Here is an 18,506-nt window from a genome sequence, read left to right as displayed (position 1 = left end):
GAGTGGTGGATCGCTCCTGGTGGAGCATTGACATGGAAGGCAGCTTCTCACCGTCTCTTCTACAATGTCATCCATCCACGGGAATCATTCCGATTGGCTTAGTAGGTTCTTGGTCGCGTCTATCTCCCTGGTTGGTGTCCTTCATGCGCCAACTGTACTAGCCCTCTGTGGAGCGATGATGGGATGACTATCCGGCATTCTCTCAGCAGTATTCCTTGTTCTGACACTGCTAGTCCCGTGCTGACTTTCTACATGCGTTCTAGTTCTTGTTTATTCACACCCTAGCAATGGCGTGACAGCCTTCTGTAATCCCTCCATTTGTTAGCGATAGTGAGTTCCCTGGCCCACCTTCTTGACGGATCTCCCTGTGTTGCAGTGGCTATGTCCTCGATGGAAAGTGCCGGTGGTAGGGCCTGCTCCGCTACATAGCATAGGTATTCTGCATCACCTCCTCGAGGCAACCCATTGGATCTTGTCGGGCACCTTGAGATGTAATTGGCCGGGTTGTTGTCCCCTCTCGGTTGGTGTATGATGGTATAGCCATATTCTTGGAGGTGGATACCCCATCTCTGTATTCTGGGAGTCATTTTTGTCCTTGGCTTACCAAATAGCGATAGGAGGGCCTGGTGGTCTGTCACGAGTGTGAACCTTTTCCCTATTACAAAGTAGTGGAAGTACTTGCATGCCCACACAGCTGCTAGGCTTTCTTTTTCCTCCTGTGAGTCTGCGCTCTCCGTGGGGGATAAGGATCTGCTTGTGTATGCCACGACGTAGCTCGCTGGGGCACCTGGTTTCTCCCGTTGCGCAATTATTGTTCGTAGTCCTACTGGGCTGGAATCCACGACTAGCTCGGTATGCCAACTCGGGTTGAAATATGCCAGGTGTGTTGCACTTGCCAGCTCCCTTTTGATCGCATCAAACACCCTCTGGCACTGTCCCGACCACCTGAATGCTTCGTCCTTTCTCAGAAGTCGTCGTAACCGCTCAATGGTAATGGTGTACCGCTGATGATAGCGGGTGCAGTATCCTGCCATTCCTACGAAGGATGTAACTTCTCCCACTTTGGCTGGTTATTTGAGTTTGTTAATCAAACGTACTTTGCCGGGGTCGGGTTGCATGTTGGGTTGCATCTCTACCTTACGACATCCAGCAATTGTTGCATGGGGGACTGCTTCTGTACTGTACAACATCCAGCAATTGTTGCATGAGGACTGCTTTTCTACCTTATGATATCTAGCAATTGATGCATGGTGGGCTGCTTTTCTATGACATCCAGTAATTGTTGCATGGAGGGCTGCTTATCTACTCTTCGACATTGAATAATGGTTACATGGCGGGCTGCCTCTCTGCCTTTTGATTGCATCAATTGTTGTATTTAGGGCTTCTCTATTCTTTGACATCTGTCAGTTGATGCATGGAGAGCTACTTCTCTACCTAATGATATCCAGCAAATTGTTGCATGTAGTGCTGCATCTCTACCCTATGATATCCAACAATTGTTGCATGGATAGCTGCTTCTCTACCCTACAAGACTAGCAATTGTTGTATTTAGGGCTGCTTCTCGGCCCTATGATATCCAGCGAATTGTTGCATGTAAGGCTGCTTTTCTATTATATTTGTTTTGTTTTGTGTGCATGGAGGTCTGCTTATCTACTCTTCGACATTGAATAATGGTTACTTGGTGGGCTGCATCTCTGCTTTTTGATATGTAGCAATTGTTGTATGGGCTGCTGTGTCTCTACCCTAAGACATCCAGCAATTGATGCATGGAGAGCTACTTCTCTACCCTATGATATCTAACAATTGCTGAAAGGATGGCTGCGTCTCTACCCTACGGCATCCACCATTTTTGTATGTAGGGTTGCTTCTCTGCCCTATGATATCCAGAAATGTGTTTCACTTGGGACTGGTTCTCTATTTTTCGATATCAAGCAATTTTTCCCGGGAGGGCTGCTTGCGTACCCTATGATATCCAGCAAATTGTTACATGGGGGACTACTTCTCTATCCTACAACATCCAGCAATTGTTGCATGAAAGGCATTGTCTCTACTATTTGACATCAAGCATTCATTGCACAGAGGGCTGCTTCTCTACCCTAAGACATCCAGCAATTGTTGCATGGAGAGCTGACCCTATACCCTACAACATCCAGCAATTGTTGCATGGAGGGCTGCTTCTTTACTCTTTATCGTCGAACAATGTTTACACAATGGGTGGCTTCTCTGCGTTTTGATATGCAGCAATTGTTGCATGGATGGCTGCTTCTCTTCCCTATGACATCCAGCAATTGTATGGAGGGCTACTTCTCTGCTCTTTGACATCTGGCAGTTGCTGCATGGAGAGCTGCTTCTCTACCCGACGATATTCAGCAACCTTTGCATGGAGGGCAACTTCTCTACCTTATGGCATACAGCAATGTTTGCATGGAGGGCTGCTTCTGTACTGTATGACATCCAGCAATTGTTGCATGTAGGGTTGCGTCTTTACCTTACGACATCCAGCAATTGTTTTATGGAGGTCTTCCTTACTATTTAACACCTGCCAGTTGCTGCATGGAGAGTTACATCTGTCCCTATGATATCCAGCAAATTGTGGCATGGAGGGATGCATTTCTACTCTTCAACATCCGTAGTTGCTGCATGGAGAGCTGCTTATCTACTCTACAATATCCAGCAATTGTTACAGGGAGGTCTGCTTCTGTACCCTTTGCTATCCAGCAAATTGTTGTATGGAGGGCTTCGTCTTTGCTCAGCAACATCCAGCAATTGTAGTATAGAGAGATGCTTCTCTACCCTACAATATCCAGCAATTGTTACATGGAGGGCTGCTTCTCTACCCTACGACATTCAGCAATTTTTGTATGGAGGGCTGTTTCTCTACCCTACGACATCCAGCAATTGTTGTATGGAGTGCTGTTCCTCTACCCTACGACATCCAGCAAGTGTTGCATGGTGGGCTGATTCTCTACCCTACGACATCCAGCAATTGTTGTATGGAGTGCTGTTCCTCTACCCTAGGACATCCAGCAATTGTTGTATGGAGTGCTGTTCCTCTACCCTAGGACATACAGCAATTGTTGTATGGAGAGCTGTTCCTCTACCCTAGGACATCTAGCAACTGTTACATGGAGGGCTGCTTCTCTACCCTACGACATACAGCAATTGTTGTATGGTGGGCTGATTCTCTACCCTACGATATTGTGCAATTGCTGCACGGAGGGCAGATTCTCCACAGATATAAGCTGGCTTCAAATGTGGAGGCACGCCCTCTCGTTTATAGTACTGAACCATGTTTATACCATACTGCTAATGCAATGGAAATGAGTTCCACATTTTAAGCATTGAGACACCTCCGAAATGACCTTCCTAATTTCTTAAATCCAGATCTATGATCCTGGATCGGCATGAACCCAATCTATCAGAAACACTACCCTGCTTCCTTTGACCAGCCCCTACCTCATTTAACCCCTCAGTTTGATTGATCTGTGCCTGCCTTCCTCCACTGCCACAGACCTTCTCTGTTCCTGTCCTCCACAGAGGGCAGACCAGGAGTATGGCATGGATTGGTTCTGGGGTAGTCAGATTGTAGTATGCAGGCACGTCATTTAGGTGTCACCAGGGGTCGCACTTGCAACCCCTCAGGTCTCCCTTGCTACCACTAAAAAAACCTTTTTTTAATTTCTTTTTTTCTTTTTTTCTTACAAATTGAAGCTCCTGGACTGTTGCCAATGCCATGTGGCTCTTTGTTTAAGCTCCCAGGCTGTGGCCAATGCCATGTGGCTCTTTGTTTAAGCTCCCGGGCTGTGGCCAATGCCATGTGGCTCTTTGTTTCTATAGTGGCTGTCTTTCTTGTTCAGGCTTCTTAAAAAAAGCAGGGGGTTCCACAAGTGTAAAATTCTGAGCAGTGACCCAAAATAAGAAAAAATAGGAATAACAAATCATTTGTCTTTCTGGAATTTTATACAATAATTGCTAGACTCATTAAAGGTTTATTCCAGGCACACGTCAGGGAGTGAGTCACGGATTTAGACTGTTCTTAAACACCCCAAATTCACAATGCAGACAAAATACTCCAAAAAGCATTTAGAGTGGAATAAGCATCCATTTCAGACTGTGGGCCTCATCACGAGTTGGGCGATATCCCGACTCGGATTCCGCCCAACTGTTTTAGCTTTACCGCCCATCCCTCCGGTGGTATTTCCACCGGATCACGGGTTGGGAGATAACAGTAATTCCCCATTCTCCATTGGGTCCATTAGGGAATGTTCAGCGCAATTAGCGTGCGCTAATAGCGCATCCCTAATTGCGCCCGAAAATGGGAATTGTCCCAGTGCATTTAACGCCAGTTTAGAGATAGGGGTAAATGCGGCAAGACTCGAGATTGGGCAGACCCTTAAATGCGGCGGTGACACCATTACGCCGCATTTAAGGGCTACCGCCCAACTCGTGATGAGGCGGTATGTATTTTCTTTTCGCAAGTTGCAGTTATAGCATGTTTTTTCCTGCCGATACATATGGTGATCCGTTCTTGTATGAAATGTTTATCAAACTAGTGATATTGTACCCATATTTTTCATAGTGTACTTAGGAACAATGCCATGTGATGCCACTTCCTGTTTTGTCAAGGGGTAAAAGGTTGTGTTCCATCGCTTCCTGTGATGTCACTTTGGGGTGGGGTCAAATGACATCCCTTCCTGTGATGTCATCAGAGGTCAAGGGTCCTGTGATTTCACTTCCGCTACCCCTGGCATTTTGGTGAAATTACGTCCCTGGTAGTGTGCAGAGGAAAGGGAAGGGGTGAAGTTGTGCTTCCAGACAAACCACAGAGCTTTAACGCCACCACGGTGGTGATTTGGTGCAGTATAAACATGACATACATTTATAATGGGATGGAGGGGGCGGGCTTTCGCTCCGACACTATGCTGATGGCTTTTAGATCTGATGCCACTGGAGCCGAGTACAGATGCCACTACGGAATGGATGGCGCTAAAACCGGGAGAGCCTGTGCTGACAGCTGCCTAATCCTTCGTTCTCCCCCTTTCAAAGCCGGGTCTACAGTTTCCTTTGCTTTCTTTAGGTCTTAGCAACATCTATCGGGTGGGGGACGCGTGGTTTTGAAATCGATACTGTTGATATCTGTCACTCTTATTGGTGGAAGAATAGTGGACAGCGGTCCGATATGTGTTTTTTCTTTTAGCCGTCCCACCCCATAGAATTTTGAATGGCACAGCCAATGTTCATCAGAAGTGGCGCATTGAAAGGTCTGGGACAATAGCGCCGCATGTCGGGCTTCAGGGAGTGGGCCAATTGTTAAAGATGTAAGCAGCTGAAAGGGGGAGTTGACATACAGCGTGTTTCAATGTAACTCTATAGTTTTCCGAGTTAAGCTACTCTCATTAGTGGAAAGATACATTTTCTTTAACAAAGAGTTAAGGTCACTATCCTAAAAGCTGATGTCTAGAAAATGTGAGAATGTCAACGTACAGACACGCAGACCAAATTCCTTACTGCAAATTAGAGCATGTGTTCTCCTTTTCTGACAATCAAACGTGTGTAAACACATAGAGAAGCCTGCATTTCACGCTGGTCCTTTGCTATTTACACTCACTAGCCAATCAGCAAGCTTGGAATGGAGGCCCTAACAGCCTGCACTCCAAGCTTCCTGTTCACAAGTGTAGCCACTGGCCACTCAGTTATGAGACTCGGTCGACCTCTGCCCCAGGAAGGCCCGCAGGAGGTTTCCCTTATTTCCCCGGCCCCTGCACAAGCTTAATAGCGTTAGAGCCCTTATCAGGGGGCTCTGTGCTAGGTGACTTAGAGTCCCCTGCCTCTGGCTCGCATCACTAACTTGGGGGACAGTCACATATTACACAATAGATCCCTCTGGTGCTGGCTCGAATGCTTCAGTATATCCCAGTGAACCTCAACTCACACTACTGCACACCTCACCAGAGTCACTTTAACGATAGCAAGGATATGAGCAAAGTAAGCTGTGAGTCTGTGGTGTAGTCTGAAATGTCATTTGTGTTGTGACTTCAGAGCCACCTATACAAATTGTATTGCAAATGCAAGTGTTGGTGCGCCCCCATAATTGTACCACCGACCTTCACGGAGCCCTTGAAGGCTTTCAATAAAATCCAGGGTCAGGTCTATGCTTTTTTGGGAATGCTTTGTCAAGATTTGTCGAATTGAGCCAAAGTTATTAGCCTTTGAAACAGTTCTATAGAGAGTTCAGCATAACCATATTGACGACGTTGTTATCGCCGACACCGTGATATACGCAAAAATAATATATACATTAAATATGTCTGCAAAACAGAGACAATCACACTACACCACCACTTCGCAGCACTAACTTTCAATGTTAGGTAGATCACATCCATGCTACAGTCTGTTGACTATGGACATTATGGAGCTTTGTCTAACACACTTGTACTGGGCCTATTATTCCGAGCCTGCTGTTGATAGTGATTGTGTAGACTTGTATGCAATGCATGTTGCCTACAGCTATTGTGCTCTTTTGCATTACACATTTGCAATACAATGTATCTCATTCTCAGCGTTTTGTTATTTGTCATGGTGTGGGTTTGCATGCAGTGTATTTAGTCTGCATGTGCTATTCTGAGCGGTCGTGGGGTGCTTCCGGTGCGTGGTTGTATGCCATGACCAGGGGCGTTGCTAGGGGGGGGGGCTAAGGGGGCTATAGCCCCTGATCTTTTGGTTGTAGCCCCGGATAGAATCTCAGGAGCTACAGCCAAAAGACCAGCTAGCCCCCAGTCCCAACAGTTCCGACAGCAGCTTAGCCCCGGGTCTTTTCCAGACCTAGCAACTCCCCTGGCCATGACTGTTGTCTGTGACCATTGTGCTGACGTGCATGTCAAGTGTGTGTTTTAGACTGTTTTAGTCTGCAGTGCCTGTTGTCTATGTGTATTGTGCAGAACTGTATTATGTGTTTTATTCTAGGTGTTTTTTTCAGAATGTATGATGCTTGGTTATAGTGTGGGCAAGGTGTGTGCTTCTATGCAGTGCCCCGTGTATATAGCTAGTGTGCTTACTGCTGTTATATGCTTATTATTCCATGTGTATTATCATTGATCATGGTGTGCTCGTGGGGTTGCCAGAAATGGAAACCCACTTGTAGCCCAAGTGGGCATAACACGAGCCCAAATATAGCCCAATTGCTTGCCAGCAAATCATGTTCACTGTTGCAAGTGTGTCCAAAAATTGAGAACTAATGATCATTTTGCACCTTTCGGTGTGCAGATTTAAGTATTCCAAGTACATATTTAAAAGCCCAAATGCCATTGTTTCTGGTTCACACTGCTTTGCATTGTGGTACTTGTTAGCAGAACCGACACTTTCCTTTCCTCTATTAGTGAGGTGTAGTGAGTGAGCAGAGAGTGAGAGGTTTTTCAGGTGCTTTCACTTTGAGCAGTTTCATCGGGTGACCACATCATTTCATCTGGATGGTGTTCTTTTTGCTTTGTTCTTTCTTCCTTTTCTGCACCGTGGGTGTATTGTTATAATTGCATTCGCTAAATACTGATTCATATCAATGTTGTAAAGCGCTTTGGGGGTAAAGCGCTATAGACGCACAACTAAACAAATCAAATAAAAAAAGAATTAAAACATTTCTTTAAGGTTTTAGATATTTGTCAGGTTGCACTACTGAGATTTGTGTACTTTTCACATCATCTCTTGAAAACAGAGTCTTATGAAAGTCAAAAACCTAACACAAACGTATGCCATCTAGGCCCAAGCAGGCATCAGTTCATATGCCTGGTGTTAAATCCCAGTTTCACCATTAAAGTGAAGTGCATCATTTTAATTGTGAATTTTAATTGCATACAATTGCCATTATTGATGTTGACCTGCGTCACTACCTACGTGGCAAACTACAAAAACCTATCGGAGGGAGTGATTGGTTCTAAATGAATGTCTAAGCATACGTTCCATATCAGCATAGAACCGTGAAGAAAAGTGATAGGGTGTTTAACATCAGGTGGGGCAACCAAGCCCTGCCTAAAACATAGCCACTATGAACGCCACTAAATTCACGATGTTCCATTGGCTACACAAACTATGGGACTCTTGATTTCACGGTCCTCTATAATTGGTAGGCTTCTAACCCCCATCAGTACTTTTCCACCTACATTTAGCAGCACGCAGACTGAACATCCAGGTGTTAGTGGGCTCATTTAGAAACGAACTTCCCACCAATTATTATATCAATCCGTCATCATCTCAATGGTCCAGTGTCAATTAGTGCTTTGAAGTTTGGCCTGAAGGTTGTACTGCTCTCTGAGAATGTTAAGGAGTGTGGGCACAACCGGCCCTCGTGCATAGGTGTGACCACCTCGTCCTTCCAATTTCTTCTTTTCACATGACTGGACACCATGAAATCGAGCTTTTTGTGCATTTAATATTCTTTTTAATAATCCTCTGACGTATTTTGTTTTGTTCAAGCTTCTTGAACCGGAGCCCCTTGTTCCTTCACACAATTTGTATCCAATGTCAGCAAAGTCCTGTTTGATAAGACTTTTGGCTTCCTGGCACATCCTATCTCTGTCTGCTGAGATTAATTCTTGCAATTAAAACTTGCTTTTAACTGTAACACGTTGAAGTGAGGCCTTCTTATTCATGTTCAGTACTGCTTTACGTACATGGAAACATCCACCTTTTACTTGTCCATATGCATCTATCGAGGTATATATATATTGGCGCTTGCTGCGGTCTATCTATTATAAGCTTAGAGCTAGCTTCACGATCATTTTGCTGCTTGCGTTTCAATTGCATCTGTACACGTGTAAACTGACTTGAGATCTTCATCTGTTTCTGTGGCATAAGCTTCTTCACCCTGAGCCCAAGATGTCAGTTATCCTTGTTGATTTCTTGATGCCTTATAGAATATCTGCATCTTCTGATCTCTGCATCGCTTCTGTGTGCGTCATCTCTTTCTGTGTGACATCACCATTCATCCTTGCCTTTCATCTGCTCTGCTTCTTCGGGAATCTCAATTCAAATAGCCATCATATTGTCTTTCATGCAGGGACGATTTTCTCAATTGGTACCTTGCCTCCCAGATTCTCTGAGGTACTGGGACTCTTATGGTTACTGCACAGAGTCCACGCTCTGCTCTTTGCTGATTCAATTGTTCTGCAAACGTCACATACTTAGTTTCCCATTCTATAGGTTATATGGGTGGGGCAGTTGGAGGGGGAGTACTTGGCTCCTCTTTTGCAGAGGTGCCTATAGGCTATCTCAGCAAAGGGACAGGTTTGCATTATAACTTTGGCATAGAACATTGATGAAAGTGTACTCTGATTAGCAGACCTCCTTTTCAGAAACAGAATTACCTGCATTTTATGTCCTAAAAATCAAAAATCTCAAGCTACTGAGACCCTCACCAGATTTTTTATTTTTTTATTTATTTGCATTTGTTAAGTGTACTTGCAGCCCATAAGGCATCGAGGCGCTGTTACAGAGGATACACAGATTTAAGATTACATACAGGTGCCAGAAGGCTCTTAGTAACAGTATTGGCAGGCATATAAGCAATGGAGGATACAGATTTAGATTACAGAAAAAGTCTGGTTTTGATAGCCTTACGAAAGGCTAGGTGGGACTCAATGAGTCTTAGGTGAGGAGGCAGAGTGTTCCAGTGCGTGGCTGCTAAGGTGGGGAAGCTGGAGCGACCAGCCTGCACTTTCCGTGAGGTAGGCGTAACAATGGTGTTGGCATAGATGGATCTGAGCGGCCTTGTGGCGGAGTGCCTGGTGATACTGTTAGTCAGGTAGGGGAGGGCAAGTTCGTGAAGGCATTTGTGGGTGAGGGCAAGAGTTTTAAAGACAATTCTCTGTATGACAGGGAGCCAGTGTACTTGCCTTCTGATTTCGGAGATATGGTTTCTCCTTGCAGTGCCGGTGGCTGCCCTTAGTGCATTGTTTTGGGCTAGCTGAAGTTTGGCCAGGTTTTTGTTGGATGTCCCCACAAGAAGGGCATTACAGTAGTCAAGTCTTGACCCGATGATTGCCCTGGCAATCGTGAGGCAGCTTTGACGGGCCAAGAAGGGTCTAGCTGCATTGAGGACTTTGGAGTAGTAGGCTGAGGAGGCGGCGATGGCATTGACCTGTCTGTCCATGGACAGGTCGGAGTTGACGTAGACTCTGAGTGTCCTAACATGGTTTGAGACATTAATTTGAATGTTATCAATAGTGAAGGAGGCGTACTGTTCTCCAAGGTTACCGAGGGTGAACGGTGAGCCAATAAGGAGGAGTTCGGTTTTTTCGCTATTGAGGCAAAGCCAGTTCTCCGCCATCCAATATTGGATGGTGGAGTAGATCGAGGAGAGGGTGTTGGAGTCTGCTGGGTAGTCGCCTGTGAGTGGGATGAGTACCTGCGTAGCGTCCGCATAGTTGGTATATGATATACCAAGGGAGTCCAGGATGCTAAACAGGGGCCTAGTGAAGAGGTTGTAGAGTGTAGGTGCGATACAGGATCCCTGGGGGACACCGCAGGTGAGGAGGCTGAGGATGGCAGCGGCAACTTCAGAAAATACTTTCATGGCCCTTTCTTGGAGAAAGGAGGTGATCCACTGGCAGGCTTTAGGGGAGAAGTTGGCTTGGGTGGCTAGGTGATGACACATGGTATTGTGGTCAACCAAGTTGAATGCTGCGGAAAGGTCAAGGAGCAGTAGGAGGGCAGGTTTGCCTGCATCTCTGAGATCATCCATTTGGTTTTTAAGGTCTAGGAGGGCTGTTTCAGTGCCATGTCGGGGGCGGAACCCAGATTGCCGTAGGCCGAGGAGACGGTTGTCCTCTAGGAACTTCTGGACTTGCAGGTAAACTGCTTTGTCCAAGATTTTGAGCAGGAAAGGTACAGTCGTGATGGGCCTGTAATTCCCAGGGACGGTAGGGTCGAGTGAGGGTTTCTTGAGGAGTGGGCGTACCCAGGCTTCCTTTAGTCCTGATGGGACATGATCTGATTGGAAGGATGAGTTGATAAAGGCTGTAAGGAAGGGGTCTAGGCTGGGTGCGGAGTCTTTGATGAGGCTGGCAGGGCAGGCGTCACCTTTGCAGTTGGAAGGTTTAATAGAATTTAGCAGGGTGATGACCTCTTGCTCGGTAATGTTTTTGAATTCGAACAGCGGGGAAGACGTGGTCTTGGTGGGTGGCTTGACGCGCATGTTCGCTATAATGTCGGAGAGGGCTTTTTGGTGGCCACAAATTTTAGTTTGGAGGGTGTCAAGCTTGACTAGCATGGCAAATTGAATTCTGTTACACCATTTGTCATCTTTGATGACTGTGGAGGGGGGCAGATGGTTTTTCGAGTTCCCTAAAGATGGTGAATAGTTCCTTAGATCCTGACTTGGCATCAGCGATCATAGTGTTAAAGGAGACAGCCTTTGCCAGGGTGATGTTAGTCTTGTATGATTTGGAAATGGCTTTGAACTTCTGTTTAGTGGCTTCAGAAAGGTTTGCTTTCCATGTGGATAGTGCAATCCTCTTCTGCGCACGTTGGTCAAGGAGTTCTTTGGAGAACCATGAGTTGGCATGTTTGGCTTTTTTAGCTTTTTTGAAAGTCAGGGGAGCAATGGCATCCACAGCTGACGTGATGACATCCTTGAAGATGTTAGCTAGGTTATCGGGGTTGTTTGAAGAGGGGACTTGAAGGGCTGGGTTAAGAAGGTAAGGTGTCAAGTTCTGGACTGTGAGAAGGCGTGAGCTCCTGGCACAAGTGGCGGGGGATGGTGATGGCGGAGAACGGGCCACTTTGTTGGTTCCGAGGTTGAATTGGATGTAGAGATGGTCGGACCAGGGAATAGGGTTGTTATCCGTGATGAGGAGGGAGCAGTTATGATGGCTGACCCAGTCAAGGGTGCGTCCTTTGATGTGTGTGGGCTGGGAAATGGAGTGCGTGAAGCCTAGGTTGGAGAGTGCCTTCTTGAGGTGTTTCGCAGGGGAGTGTTTGGGGTCGTTCAACCCTAGGTTGAGGTCACCAAGGAGTAGAACCTGCGAGGTCTTTTTGATGTTTGAGACAGTGCGGTGATAAGGGTGTCATGGAATGGGGTCTGTAGACAATGTGCATGGATATGGTGCAGTTGGGTGAGACATTAATTTTTAAAGAGAGGTAATCGCTGTTGCTGTCAAGGATGCCTTCAGCTTCTCTGATGGAAAGGGTGTCTCTGGCGATGAGGGCGACGCCTCCACCTCTCTGAGAGGTGCGGTCTTTCCTAAGGATGGAATAGCCAGGTGGGATGGCCAGTGATAGGGCTGGGCCTGAGCTTTCATTCAGCCAGGTTCTAGTAAGGATGAAGAGGTCGAGCTCGTCTTTAATGAGCAGGTCGTTGATGTCGAGGGCGTGGGCTGGTACTGAGCGGGCATTGAGCAGGGCGCATCTAAGCGTGTGAGTAGAGGGAGGCAGGGGAAGGGGTGGGGTGGTAAGTTGTGGAGGGTCAGAAGAACTAAGTGGTGTGGTCAAGGGAGTGTCAATGATAGGGTCAAAGGGCATAGGAACATCAGTAAATTGCACACAATCAATGGGGGCGCCAGCAGTGGGACCAGTAGGCATGAGAACATCAGTAAATTGCACACAATCAATGGGGGCGCCAGCAGTGGGACCAGTAGGCAGATGGAATTCATGCACAACATGAAAACATTAATGAGACTTCATAAAAAATTGCCATGAGTGTTTCAATGAGACCTGATATGTTGCTTTACAAATTTGGTGAACTTTCAAGAGGAGGGAGGGACGGGGGTGCAAAATTTAGAGGGAAAATGTTTTTCTCATTTTGTCTACGAAAGTTATCATGTGTCCTCAACTATAAAGTTGCAAAATATAAATATATATACACAAACACGCAAACAGACACACAGGCACTCACACAAACACAACCACACACACACACACACTGTCTTTCTACATATATATAAAATGCTCAGGATATCTGTGTGATGGGGACTGGGCATGCACACATCAGCCATATTGCACAGCCAGGAAGCCATTGAAAAAGAAAGTTCCACTAGGAAACAATCCCACAGGGTGGGATTGACAGAGAGATAGAAAGAGGGAGAGAGAGAGAGAGGGAGAGAGAGAGAGAGAGAGAGAGAGAGAGAGAGAGAGAGAGAGAGAGAGAGAGAGAAGAAAAACAGAGCACACAAAGAGATGGAGCGCACAGAGTGACAACATGTGCAGAAACACAGAGTGTATGGCACACAGAGAGACAGAATGCATTCAGCGTTCAGAGGGACAAGGTAAACTAAGAGACAGAGTGCATACAGAGAGGACAGAGAAGCAGGGTGTGTAGAGAGACACAGTGCACAGACAGAGCAAGACGCAGTGCAAAGAGACAAATCAGAAAAACACAGGACACAGAGTTACAGAGCAGATGGAGAGACAGCTGGAATACATGCAAGGCACAGTGCACACAGAGGCAAATCACACACTTAGACAGAGAGACAGAGCACATGGCAATACAGGGAAACCGACAGAGAGCAGACAGAGCACACAAAGCAAACAGACAGATCAAACAGAGAAGTGGAGCAGCACGTAAACTGCTCAAAAAGACAGTGCGACATAGAGACATAGAGGCAGAATGCATAGAGAGACAACACCCGAGAGAGGCAGCGAAAGAGCACACAGACAAACAGAGCAACAGAGAGGGCATAGAGACAGAGAGGCAGAATGCATAGAGAGATAACATCCGAGAGAGACAGCGGAAGAGCACACAGACAAAACAAGCAACAGAGAGGGCATAGAGACAGAGAGGCAGAATGCATAGAGAGACAACACCAGAGAGAGACAACGGAAGAGCACACAAACAGAGCAACACAGAGGACATAGAGACAGAGAGGCAGAATGCATAGAGAGACAACACCAGAGAGAGACAACAGAAGAGCACACAGACAAACAGAGCAACAGAGAGGACATAGAGACAGAGAGGCAGAATGCATAGAGAGACAACACCAGAGAGAGACAACGGAAGAGCACACAGACAAACAGAGCAACACAGAGGACATAGAGAGGCAGAATGCATAGAGAGACAACACCAGAGAGAGACAACGGAAGAGCACACAGACAAACAAAGCAACAGCGAGGACATAGAGACAGAGAGGCAGAATGCATAGAGAGACAACATCAGAGAGAGACAGCGGAAGAGCACACAGACAAACAGAGCAACACAGAGGACATAGAGACAGAGAGGCAGAATGCATAGAGAGACAACACCAGAGAGAGACAACGGAAGAGCACACAGACAAACAGAGCAACACAGAGGACATAGAGACAGAGAGGCAGAATGCATAGAGAGACAACACCAGAGAGAGACAGCGGAAGAGCACACAGACAAACAGAGCAACAGAGAGGACATAGAGACAGAGAGGTAGAATGCATAGTGAGACAACACGCGAGAGAGACAACAGAAGAGCACACAGACAAACAGAGCAACAGAGAGGACATAGAGACAGAGAGGCAGAATGCATAGAGAGACAACATCAGAGAGAGACAGCGGAAGAGCACACAGACAAACAGAGCAACACAGAGGACATAGAGACAGAGAGGCAGAATGCATAGAGAGACAACACCAGAGAGAGACAACGGAAGAGCACACAGACAAACAGAGCAACACAGAGGACATAGAGACAGAGAGGCAGAATGCATAGAGAGACAACACCAGAGAGAGACAACGGAAGAGCACACAGACAAACAGAGCAACAGAGAGGACATAGAGAGGCAGAATGCATAGAGAGACAACACCAGAGAGAGACAACGGAAGAGCACACAGACAAACAAAGCAACAGCGAGGACATAGAGACAGAGAGGCAGAATGCATAGAGAGACAACATCAGAGAGAGACAGCGGAAGAGCACACAGGCAAACAGAGCAACACAGAGGACATAGAGACAGAGAGGCAGAATGCATAGAGAGACAACACCAGAGAGAGACAACGGAAGAGCACACAGACAAACAGAGCAACACAGAGGACATAGAGACAGAGAGGCAGAATGCATAGAGAGACAACACCAGAGAGAGACAGCGGAAGAGCACACAGACAAACAGAGCAACAGAGAGGACATAGAGACAGAGAGGTAGAATGCATAGTGAGACAACACCCGAAAGAGACAGCGGAAGAGCACACAGACAAACAGAGCAACAGAGAGGACATAGAGACAGAGAGGCAGAATGCATAGAGAGACAACACCAGAGAGAGACAACAGAAGAGCACACAGACAAACAGATCAACACAGAGGACATAGAGACAGAGAGACAGAATGCATAGAGAAACAACACCAGAGGGAGACAATGGAAGAGCACACAGACAAATAGAGCAACACAGAGGACATAGAGACAGAGAGGCAGAATGCATAGAGAGACAACACCCGAGAGAGACAGCGGAAGAGCACACAGTGAAACAGAGCAACAGAGAGGGCATAGAGACAGAGAGGCAGAATGCATAGTGAGACAACACCTGAAAGAGACAGCAGAAGAACACACCGACGTACAGAGCAACACAGAGGACATAGAGAGGCAGAATGCATAGAGAGACAACACCAGAAAGAGACAACAGAAGAGTACACAGACAAACAGAGCAACAGAGAGGACATAGAGAAAGAGAGGTAGAATGCATAGTGAGATAACACCCGAAAGAGACAGCGGAAGAGCACACAGACAAACAGAGCAACAGAGAGGACATAGAGACAGAGAGACAGAATGCATAGAGAGACAACACTAGAGGGAGACAATGGAAGAGCACACAGACAAATAGAGCAATACAGAGGACATAGAGACAGAGAGGCAGAATGCATAGAGAGACAACACCAGAGAGAGACAACGGAAGAGCACACAGACAAGCAGAGCAACAGAGAGGACATAGAGACAGAGAGGCAGAATGCATAGAGCGATAACACCCGAGAGAGACAGCGGAAGAGCACACAGTGAAACAGAGCAACAGAGAGGGCATAGAGACAGAGAGGCAGAATGCATAGTGAGACAACACCTGAAAGAGACAGCAGAAGAACACACCGACGTACAGAGCAACACAGAGGACATAGAGAGGCAGAATGCATAGAGAGACAACACCAGAAAGAGACAACAGAAGAGCACACAGACAAACAGAGCAACAGAGAGGACATAGAGACAGAGAGGCAGAATGCATAGTGAGACAACATCAGAGAGAGACAGCGGAAGAGCCCACAGATAAACAGAGCAACAGAGAGGACATAGAGACAGAGAGGCAGAATGCATAGAGAGCCAACACCAGAGAGAGACAATGGAAGAGCACACAGACAAACAGAGCAACACAGAGGACATAGAGACAGAGAGGCAGAATGCATAGAGAGACAACACCAGAGAGAGACAACGGAAGAGCACACAAACAGAGCAACACAGAGGACATAGAGACAGAGAGGCAGAATGCATAAAGAGACAACACCAGAGAGAGACAACGGAAGAGCACACAGACAAACAGAGCAACAGAGAGGACATAGAGACAGAGAGGCAGAATGCATTGAGCGATAACACCCGAGAGAGACAGCGGAAGAGCACACAATCAAACAGAGCAACAGAGAGGGCATAGAGACAGAAAGGCAGAATGCATAGTGAGACAACACCTGAAAGAGACTGCAGAAGAACACACCGACGTACAGAGCAACACAGAGGACATAGAGAGGCAGAATGCACAGAGAGACAACACCAGAAAGAGACAACAGAAGAGCACACAGACAAACAGAGCAACAGAGAGGACATAGAGACAGAGAGGCAGAATGCATAGAGAGACAACATCAGAGAGAGACAGCGGAGGAGCCCACAGATAAACAGAGCAACAGAGAGGACATAGAGACAGAGAGGCAGAATGCATAGAGAGCCAACACCAGAGAGAGACAATGGAAGAGCACACAGACAAACAGAGCAACACAGAGGACATAGAGACAGAGAGGCAGAATGCATAGAGAGACAACACCAGAGAGAGACAACGGAAGAGCACACAAACAGAGCAACACAGAGGACATAGAGACAGAGAGGCAGAATGCATAGAGAGACAACACCAGAGAGAGACAACGGAAGAGCACACAGACAAACAGAGCAACAGAGAGGACATAGAGACAGAGAGGCAGAATGCATAGAGAGACAACACCAGAGAGAGACAACGGAAGAGCACACAGACAAACAGAGCAACAGAGAGGACATAAAGACAGAGAGGCAGAATGCATAGAGCGATAACACCCGAGAGAGACAGCGGAAGAGCACACAGTCAAACAGAGCAACAGAGAGGGCATAGAGACAGAAAGGCAGAATGCATAGTGAGACAACACCTGAAAGAGACAGCAGAAGAGCACACAGACAAACAGAGCAACACAGAGGACATAGAGAGGCAGAATGCATAGAGAGACAACACCAGAGAGAGAAAACGGAAGAGCACACAGAAAAACAAAGCAACAGCGAGGACATAGAGACAGAGAGGCAGAATGCATAGACAGACAACATCAGAGAGAGACAGCGGGAGAGCACACAGACAAACAGAGCAACACAGAGTACATAGAGACAGAGAGGCAGAATGCATAGAGAGACAACACCAGAGAGAGACAACCAAAGAGCACACAGACAAACAGAGCAACAGAGAGGACATAGAGACAGAGAGGCAGAATGCATAGAGAGACAACATCAGAGAGAGACAACGGAAGAGCACACAGACAAACAGAGCAACACAGAGGACATAGAGACAGAGAGGCAGAATGCATAGAGAGACAACACCAGAGAGAGACAGCGGAAGAGCACACAGACAAACAGAGCAACAGAGAGGACATAGAGAGAGAGAGGTAGAATGCATAGTGAGACAACACCCGAAAGAGACAGCGGAAGAGCACACAGACAAACAGAGCAACAGAGATAACATAGAGACAGAGAGGCAGAATGCATAGAGAGACAACACCAGAGAGAGACAACGGAAGAGCACACAGACAAACAGAGCAACAGAGAGGACATAGAGACAGAGAGGCAGAATGCATAGAGAAACAACACCAGAGAGAGACAACAGAAGAGCACACAGACAAACAGAGCAACACAGAGGACATAGAGACAGAGAGACAGAATGCATATGCATAGAGAGACAACACCAGAGGGAGACAACGGAAGAGCACACAGACAAATAGAGCAACACAGAGGACATAGAGACAGAGAGGCAGAATGCATAGAGAGACAACACCAGGGAGAGAGAACGGAAGAGCACACAGACAAACAGAGCAACAAAGAGGACATAGAGACAGAGAGGCAGAATGCATAGAGCGACAACACCAGAGAGAGAGAACGGAAGAGCACACAGACAAACAGAGCAACAGAGAGGACATAGAGACAGAGAGGCAGAATGCATAGTGAGACAACACCTGAAAGAGACAGCAGAGGAGCACACAGACAAACAGAGCAACACAGAGGACATAGAGACAGAGAGACAGAATTCATGGAGAGACAACACCAGAGAGAGACAACCAAAGAGCACACAGACAAACAGAGCA

Source organism: Ambystoma mexicanum, chromosome 13, assembly GCF_040938575.1.
Source record: "Ambystoma mexicanum isolate Mex_15411 chromosome 13, UKY_AmexF1_1, whole genome shotgun sequence".
Lineage (NCBI taxonomy): Eukaryota > Metazoa > Chordata > Amphibia > Caudata > Ambystomatidae > Ambystoma > Ambystoma mexicanum.
Note: the sequence above shows the minus strand (reverse complement) of the source record.